The sequence below is a fragment of the Oryzias melastigma genome, linkage group LG9, assembly GCF_002922805.2.
Source record: "Oryzias melastigma strain HK-1 linkage group LG9, ASM292280v2, whole genome shotgun sequence".
Classification (NCBI taxonomy): Eukaryota; Metazoa; Chordata; class Actinopteri; order Beloniformes; family Adrianichthyidae; genus Oryzias; species Oryzias melastigma.
This window is the reverse complement of record NC_050520.1, coordinates 13,773,673-13,783,248: the sequence shown is the minus strand read 5'-3', so window position 1 is coordinate 13,783,248 and position 9,576 is coordinate 13,773,673. Positions and strand designations below refer to the sequence as shown.

The following is a 9,576-nucleotide window of genomic DNA, read 5'->3' as shown; positions in this document are numbered from 1 at the left end:
GAAAAATGTACAATATTTTTTTAATGAATGTCCTGATGAACTGTATTTTCATTTCCTGTCTTAGATTGTTCACAAATCGAAATATAAATATGAATAATCCTTTAATATTTGAGGTTCTAATGAAAATATGGATCTTTCATTTGAGCAGATATTATTCTAACAGGTTCTATTTTGCTTCATGTTATTCACACGTGTTTTAAGGACGATCAGCACAAAAACTGATAGAAATTCATGTTGGACACACGTAACAGGAGCGGCTAAGATGCACATTGCTGTATGTTGGCCACATGTTTCAGCTGCGCCCAAAGCTAAATGTAGTTGTTGTAATCAGAGGTATTTGTTGTTTTTTGGGGGGTATTTTAGGGGTAATTGTAAAAATAGGAATGCTTTTAATGGGAATATTTTTTGACGGTTCAAATGATTTTTCTCCTTGTTTACCTTTATTATCCTGCAGGATGTGACACAGTTATGATCAACAGCAAAGATCAGAAAAGAACAACAGTTATCAGTTTTTCTTTCTTGTCAGACGCATTGATAATGTCTGACTTTAGTCTGTTTTTAGTGATTTTGCGAACACAGAAATGTGATCTACTTTAACTGTGCAGAAAAGATCTGCAGATCTACGTCTCATCCCCGGCCTGGAAAGCTAGCTTTAGCATTAGCATCAATTAGAAGAAGAAAATCTGAATGACCTTCATAATCAAACCAGCAGCATTCAGTGAAGTTCCTGTAACCTTCATCTAACTATGACCGGGTTGTAGAGAGAAATAATCCACGACTGGTTTAATATCATCCAGAGGATTTGGGGGAAGCAGCTGTGGAGCATTCTGCAGGAGGAATTGAAAGCATTTGAGCATTTGATATAAGAGGGGAAAAAGAATCAGGTAGGACATTTATAAGACAAATATTGTACAAATTTACATAGCATTTAGGTTACCTTTAATTATTTACACTCGCTCCTGCTAGCTTACAGCCCCAACCTGGATACTAGCTCAGTGTGAGGATTGAGTTCTTTGTTTTGTTTTTTGGTTTGCTGTGGGGATTCTGGACTTACATTTTTGTGACTTTTGGATTTTCTCACGTTTAGTTGTCCCTGTCAGTCTCAACAGGTTCAGGTTAATGACCCTCAGTTCTCTGTTCTACAGTGTCAGGTCATCTTCTCTGTGTTTTTTGCTCCTTTGTTGCACCCTGGGTTTTGTCTTGTTTCAATTTTAAATGAGATTTTCTTTAAATATGCCCTCTATCATGAGAAAATGCAATGAGAACAGGTTAACAACACCTAAAGCACCATTATCATCGGAGTGGGTCATTAGTGCTTAGGAAGAATTGAGCTGAACATTGAAGTCATTGAGAAAACGTAGCCGAAGCAGAATGTCAGCCTGTGTTATAACTGTAGCATTTCAATTCTGATGCCTCTAAAAGTGAGACGCTTCTCCTCCATTAACTTTTACATGTACAGAAGTGGAGCTCATTTCACATCTGTCAGAACAGACTGAAGAGACGACACCTCCACTCCTCGCATTCAGCCAGCGCAAATTGAGTGGTGCAGCAGTTTTTCCTCTAATGTCAGGCTGCTTAATCCAGCTGTCCTCCTTTAAACTCAGTCTTAGTCCCTGAAACAGAACCCTTGAAGTTTGATCTTGCTTAAATCCTTTAACACCCGACCAAATCTTAAACATACTGTAACTTTTTAACATGATCAACGCAATTCCAGTAGATTCTGAAGGGGAAAAGAGACGCTTTTCTCCTTCAGAATCTACTGGAATTATGTTGATCATGTTGACAGTTTAAAAAATTACATAAAATCAAAGAATATTATCACTGGAGCTCCAGTGTTATAGGGTTAACCTATATAGTCACAGTCATTCATCTAGATTGGGGGTATAAAACTCAATCTCACAAGGGGCCAAAATCCAAAACACACGTTAGGTTACGGGCCATGAACATTTACTGAATGCTCTAAAACTACATTTTAAAAACTTAAAAAACAGTAACTTTTTAACATAATTATGAACTACATATATATCATTACCTGTGATAATGCTAATGTGAATGCTGTGAGCTAAATTTGTCCGCTGAAGATGCTAGTGGTGATAGATGAAGATGCTGAAATGGATAGCTAAAAACGCTGAAGCTGATAGCTGAAAATGTTGAAGCTGATAGCTGAAAACGCTGAAGCTGATAGCCAGCAAAAATATTAGATACCAGTAAATGTCAAACTAGCCAAAAAACCTAAGTTAGCCAAAACAGCTTTAATGTAGCTGAAAAACTAGCTAAACTCCAAAATAGCCTAAAAAAATCTTATTAAATGGCAAAATAGTCCAAAAAGCTAACAGAATGCTAATTTTAAAACTTTAAAACCGTAACTTTTTAACATAATTATGAATAATAAAATGGCAGGAATATTATTCCAGAATAAATCAACTTAAACCTTAAATAATTTTCAATATTTTACTCTCAATAAAAATATATATTGTCAAAATTATAGAAGTTAGAAATAAGTGCAAGATAACATCGAGTCATTAATAAAAATAAAACAATCCGGCCCCCGGGCCTTGACTTTGACATGTGATCTAGATATACAGGACTCACCTAAACTCATTTGCCTGGAGAATTACCTTCGTACTAACTTTTTCATGCTGCTTTTGAGCAATAAAGGTGTAACCAATATTTGATCTGCTAACATGTAGAAAAAACCCACCCTTATGTGTTACAGTTTTTTAGAAACAACAACACATCTGATGCCTAAAACTAGGTGAAAAAATACAGTTTCTTTCATTGATATCAGAAAGCAGCAGAGCTTTTTGAGTGTCTAACATTGATGGTACAGAAGTACTTTGTGTTGCAGTCACAAAATAATTTTATGCTTTAATAATGGGAAGCGATCAGCAGTCAGGAACCCTTCCAAGTAAAGGATGACTTGGCAGCAGCGAGGCCACAGATGGGCAGAACTGAGCGTCTGACCATCAAACTGAAACCCGGGCCGCCTGTGTGCTGTGTCAAAACTTATTCTGTGATCAGTTTTGTGTCAAAGTTTTTGTTGTCTCAGATTACACAGCACAAACGGCACATGTACACAGACACGTACAATGACAATGCATGTAAGGGTTGATAGAAAGAGACCTATGAAGGAGCATTGTCTTAGTGGCTGATTTTCATCACAGTCACTTCATCAGCATTGGGCTGCAAAGAACGCCAAGGGGCTTTGTATGAAAATTTAACAGAACCATAACACCTGCAAAGAGCAGAGATGGAATTCTGAACCACTCGCTTACACAGGTGCTTCAAGGAGTTCTGTCTGTTAAAGTTAATAAAAGACTCCTTGACAGAGTCTAAAGACCACCAGAATCAAGTCTGAGCTACGGTTAAGAAACCAAGACCCTCAACTGTGAGGCATTGTAGTTAAAGATACAGTTTGCTCATGAAAATTAAGATTAAATTAGCTTTTCTGGGTACTTTTTATTCAAATGGTCTTGCACCAGGAGCAGATAAATAGGCTGTTGGAAAAAGCCTGTGGCCGTTGCATAAAACCTACAGTGGGCGGGCCACAAGCTCTCTACTCCGCTTGACCCTTTAACACTGGAGCCCAGTGTCTATGTTCTTTGATTTACTGTAACTTTTCAACCGCTGACACGATGATTCCAGCAGATTCTGAAGGAGAAAATATAATTTCTTTTTAATTAATGTAATGCAAATAAATGTTGTTGTATTTATTCGCCATGTCTTAAAAGTACAGTCAGTGAAAATATTGTCCGACTCTAAACTCTTCCGTGTTTACATACAGGTTACACATGAAACAGCTGTTTAGCTTAGCATTAGCATCATGCTAATGTCACCAAATCAACACTTTTCAATAAACTATTTGTTGCTGCTTCAAACCTGTCTGGCTCCCGTTAAAATCACCAGATATTGCACTGCTTCATCAGTCCAAACTAAATGTTACTTAGAGGAGATTAGCAGAAGTGACCGCAGGGGCGTGGTAACTAGCATGTGTTGATTTACCACGAACGAAGTGACAGCTCCAAAGATTTTACCAAAATGAGGGCTAATAATCACAAATAATTAGTCGCCTTGTGGTGACTAACTCTATCTTTTACTCGCCAAAGAGGAGAGAATGCTCACTGGTGAGTGCCAATTGTGGACCCTTCAAAATAAAAGTCTGTCGCGATAAAATCATTCGTCTATCGAGAAAAAGTTATTTTGCAATATCTATCATTATTGTTTTGTCGCTCAGCCCTAGTCACATGACCGGTGTGAACGTAGCTTAAGATTCAGCCGCTCCTCCCTCCGACCTTCCATGACCTGGACAACCAAAACCCACCGCACCTGTTCAGGTAACCAAGATTTTAGCTGCATCTGCGTACCCAGTGTGCTTGTCCTGGGCTATTATCAGTCCCTTCAGAATGACGTCCTGCTCACATCTCAGTAGAAAAACAACTGATATTTGTCTCTTTGATGATCTTGTTTTCTTGGTTCTGTGAAATTCTGTCCTACTCTCTCCTTCACTCGTGTTCTTCTCACTTCTCTCTCAGTTTTTTAGCCCTGCTCTCCTTTTTCTTCCTCTTTTCTAGCCTTTCTTTCCACCAGGCACTGTGATGAAGTGCCCAGCGAGTGGCCGACTCTGCTGGTAATCACCACGGTAACTCATGGCAGATCCTCGGAGCTGGCAACACCCCATCCATCACCGCCTCTGCTGCTGCAGGAAACTGATATATCAAGATGTAAATTCTGGCCCTCCCTTGTCTCAACAGAGGGGGGAGGGAATGATAGTGGAGAGGAGGAGGGTTGAGGAGAGGAGACAAATAATGAAGAATGTAGAAATTAAAACTGAGAATGAGGAAGGTAAATGGGAAGAAAAAACGGAAGAATAAGAAAGTGCAATAAAAGGAGAAACGAAGGAACAGAACGAGAAGTGACAGCATGAAAAAAGATCAAGGTATCAGGAAAAGGGGAAAAACGGGGCTGATAGTAGAAGAAAACATGAGATAAATGTAGGAGGAGAAAGTTTACCATGAAGAGTAGAGGTTTATCTGTCATGTTTTCCTCTAGTGTGACCAGCAAACAGAAACATAAATACTTAAACCTTCATGTCAGGCCAGACAAAGTGGATACAAATCCTCCATCGCTAGAGAAGAGGAGCTAAAGCTAAATGAACTGACTGCTAAAAAACAAACATCTCAGCAATTCTAACAAGAAACCAAACTGAATCTATGAGAGACTATCATGCATCTGTCAGCTACAACAACCTAAACTTTATGAGCAAACCTCCAGCTTGAGAAGCCAAACGTTTTCACTAATCTCTAGAAACCAGAAACGAGTGGTCGGGGTGGAGGTGAGGTGAGAGGGGAGCCCCACGTCTAAAGTAAAGAACTCCTTTTGAGCGGGAATTTATTGAAGACAGAACAAAATTGGATGACATTCGATATTCTGCATCTAAAATGAAAGGTTTTTTTTTCTGATCATCACTAGCTCAGTGGAGAAATTGAGTGTTGGGGGGCGGAGCTGTCAGAGCAGTCTCTTCCTGGAGGGAGCTGTTGGCATCGATCTTACATCAGCACGTTTCCATCCGCTCGTTTTCGTGGGTACGGGAGGGGCTGCTGCAGACAGTGCAGGTTTTTAGAGGATTGCTCTTAAATGCATGAACGGATGAAGCTACCGTTTTAGGGTTCTTTATGGTGAGGAATGAACAGTAAAATGCATTTAAAACCTCAAAAAGTAGAATTTTCATGGTAGGGCCCCTTCAAGATTTAATTTAGACGTTGGTGGTGGGGGCAAGGAAAACCTTGCATATTCAGCATTCTTTTTTTCAGTTTTTGTAGATTTCTCTCAAAGTTCAAAGACGCGTGACGCCTAGTTCACACTGGACGCGGAGGCGCAGTGAAGTGGTGCGGAGTTTAGTGCGTGCGGCATCCGCTCTCTCCTGCAATTCACACCAGACACACATTTTTCCGCTTCTGCTACAATTTTTTTGTTTTTGCCATCATGGGAAAATGAATAACCTAAAAATATTACCCCATGTTTTTGCTACGAAGAACTGCTCTCTGCGTCTCTCTTGATGTTTTTTTTACACCCACCCCCACTCCAGGGTCAGCCTACTACGTTGATCTGTGTGTGTGTTGTGATTGTATGTTCATTTTCATCTCTACAGTCTCTTTAGATACAAAAACATGATCACATCTGTCAATCATGGTGTTTTATTGTGAAAAATTTGATATATTTTGAAAATAAACTAGATGTTCTCATGTACCTTGATATGGATCACTCGCGGCTCGCGCACAAAATACACCAGACGCCGAAACGATCTGCTCCGCGCCTGGTGTGAACCACACCACAGGTTAACAAGGAGCTGAATGGGAGGGGCCTCCGTTCGGCGGCGCTTCCGCATCCAAGCATAGCTGTATATTCCTGCTTTGAAATATTTTATACATGTTTTCTCAAATGCATGTTTTAAAGCTTTTCAAAAAAAGTAATGTTTGGTTTTCCTCTACTTGATAAGACACTTGGACAACTAGAGCAGAACAACAGAAAAACTACAGGACACTGATTAGGACCATTTCTACCTTTCTTTGGTTTCTACCTTTCTTGCTAGGATAGTTTGACAGTTTAGAATTTATTCCAGGAAGTCTTTACTATTTGTGGAGTTTTAAACTCCAGAACTGTTATTCTTTTGCCCTAATATTCATCAAATCAGTCGAAACCAAATTAATAAATACATCAAAACTGAGAAAACCCAGTAGGAACTTTCCACCATTTAATTTAAGTATAAGTTTTGTATATCTTCTCCTCATCTGCGGTAACTGAGCTGAATCCTGATGGCAGCTGTTCTCTGCTCCAGGACAGCCTCCTTTATTGACTTAAAACATCACTGGGGTCAGACTCTTAACATATTAGCTTTGTCAATCTGCTAAAGTGGGACCCCTGTGTTAGATGATTTCATTAGCTTTCGCCTTCTTTGTGCTCCAGGCTCACACAGAAGCAACACTTTCCTCATAAGTCCCGCCCACTTTTTCCTTAAAGTCGCTTAGGACAGTCACAGCTGAGCCCACTGTGTGCATTTAGCTGTAACATTTTTTTTTAAACCCTTCCAAAAGGACTGCATGACATTCCAACACAGACAGCATGGCTTCTCTGGACATTTGGATTCTTGGTCAGGATGCACCTGTGAGGGAAACCCTTTAGCATTTGTCGTTGAAATGATGAGCAACGAGCGGTTTCATTAGCTTAAGCACTAATACAAGCAAAGAACAGAATCTTTAGGTCCCTCTGATGGAGAAGATTTCTTACCTTCATTATCTGGTTATTCATTCTAGTTGTTGCACATGAGAAAATGCTACAGATATGAAGGTAGTGAGTCTTTCTTAGATCACCGTCTCCTGAACAGATGAATCGCTTTGACTCCATTTAATGTGAGCATCTCAGCTGACTGACTTAATGCAGGATATCAGTGAGATCTCAGAAGGTGGAGCAAAAATAAAGCTGATCATCTGTTCTCTCATGATGGAGGGCATAAATGAAAAATAAAATTGCATTTCTGAATGTTTCTTTATGCAAAGTGTTGTGAATCAGGAACAGATAAAAACATGGAAAGAAAATAGACTCACTCCAATTTGAGTGTGTGTAATTCTTGATTTGTAACTCATATCATGTTTTGGTGTAACAATAAGTACAGAAATTACAAAGGTTTAAAAAATACAATTACACATGCACAAATTAAAACTACAACAGCTTAAAACTACTTAAACACGCAAATCTTTAAAAGTTACACACAAATCACCTCTTACGTACACATAAAACCTCAGCTACTCACAAATCAGTTGTGAGACTCTTTTCACATTTCACAAATTCTCCCATAAGTGATGCTTTTAAATGCTTCTAGAATGCTCGTTCATTCGTTTTCTTATCAGCTGTTGTGCTGGCGTAATTTGTATTTTTTTTATTTTTTTTATTTTAGTAATTTTTGTACTTATACACAAAATGTATTATATGAGTTATAAGCCAGGAGTACGCATGCACAAATCCAAACTTATGCACAAATCAAGAATGATGCGCCCACAAATCAGAGCGAGTCTATTTTCTCTCCACACAAACATGTTGGGAATATTTAACAGGTGTGACGTAGAAGCAGCTCATCAATCCGCTTTTCTCCTTCAGAGTTTACTGGAGTTATGTTGATTGTGTCAACAATGGAAAAGTTACAGTAAATCAAGATCATGAAGACTGGAGTTAAAAGGTTAAAAATAGATCATAAGATGATCAGAGTGTGTGATCATTTTCAATGGAGTAAAGCAACGATCTCAAAGAGAAGACTGATTCCATTCAGATTCCAAACACATAATAAAACAAATAAATTAATAAATAAAATCAGCCTTTCAGTTGATCATTAACAGCAAATCCAGACACCAGAAAAGCCTCTCAGAGACGGTTTCCAGCAGCAGAGAGAAGAACAAACAGACTTACTGTTGTGTCGCTGCGGCTCAGCTCTGATGGTTTCTGTGGAGACAAGGACGGAGTTCAGCGGTAAACTAGACAGTCCTGTTTGAGCTTTTCATGGTGTGCTAATAAAGTGCACGTGCGTACTGAGATCTCATCAGGATTTTAGCCATGACATCATCTGCATCCTCCCAGTCCCTGAAGCAGCACACCGGCTCTGAGAGTGTGAATGTGCCTGAGCGGCTGATTCGAGGCTGGCGGAGGAGGAGAATGGCTAGTAAAACCGCAGCACGATTTATTGCATCTTGAGGGCGAGAGCTCCGAACACACACACACGAACAGAGGACACCATCTGGACAGTAATGACCTTTCTAAATAAAGGGCAGGCAACAGGAAAACATGGCACAGTGACAACAGTCCAGCACTAACAGTAGAACTGACATTCTCATCAGGAGACTTTAGACTGTTGCAGACTCACATCTCTCAGACAAAACATGAATCCACAGTAAAGAATCACAGACATGTTCAGGTTTGACCTTCTGCCATAAAGGTTAACGGGATTGTAAAGATTGACTTTGTGAACCCGGGGGAAATATCCTCTCTGTTCCTGTGTTAAACTGATGAATGCTTGTTAAAAGGCTTTTAAAAAGAAAACTTAGCATAAAAGAGGTAAAAGATCAGCTCTGAGAATCCAAAGTGTTGACAGTAGAGAAGGAAAAATGTTGAGAGGTGAAAATATAATATACTGAATGTTTTAACCCGTGTCACCAGTGAACCTATAAAGCATGTTTTTGTGGAAGCAAACCCTGACATGCACGGGGAGAACATGCAAACCCCACCCAGAAAAGTCCCAGACAAGATCTGAACCAGAACCTTCTCACTGAAAGTTCTCACCACTGCAGCCTCAAATTCATATGTTCAACAAAAACATCTAAATTACTTTGCATTTGTGAGGTTTTGGTTCTGGTGAGGTTTCCACGTTAAAGTCCCCCTCTGATGAAAATCCTTTTTTTGAGTTTTTAACATGTCTGTGTGTCATTTTTCTTCTGAAAGAGAACAAATGTAATAAGAAATCATTTTGTTTTTACATTTCTGAGTATTTTTCCTTTTAAATCAATCAAACTGTCTTGGACAGACTCTGTTTGA

General features: G+C 39.3%; 1 protein-coding gene across 5 annotated transcripts in view; it reads right to left on the bottom strand.

Annotated features, from left to right (window-relative positions):
- enox1 (ecto-NOX disulfide-thiol exchanger 1) overlaps positions 1 to 9,576 on the bottom strand; it is a 112,873-nt gene that overhangs the window by 74,724 nt on the left and 28,573 nt on the right. For 2 of the 5 annotated variants that reach the window (XM_024260168.2, XM_024260172.2), the window contains exon 2: positions 8,458 to 8,490. The exons of 1 other annotated variant lie outside the window; for it this stretch is intronic. The gene's annotated coding sequence lies outside the window, so the exon portion shown is untranslated. Of the gene's footprint in view, positions 1 to 8,457; positions 8,680 to 9,576 lie in introns of those variants that run through there. 2 more of the 5 variants (XM_024260171.2, XM_024260169.2) reach the window with 2 other exon arrangements.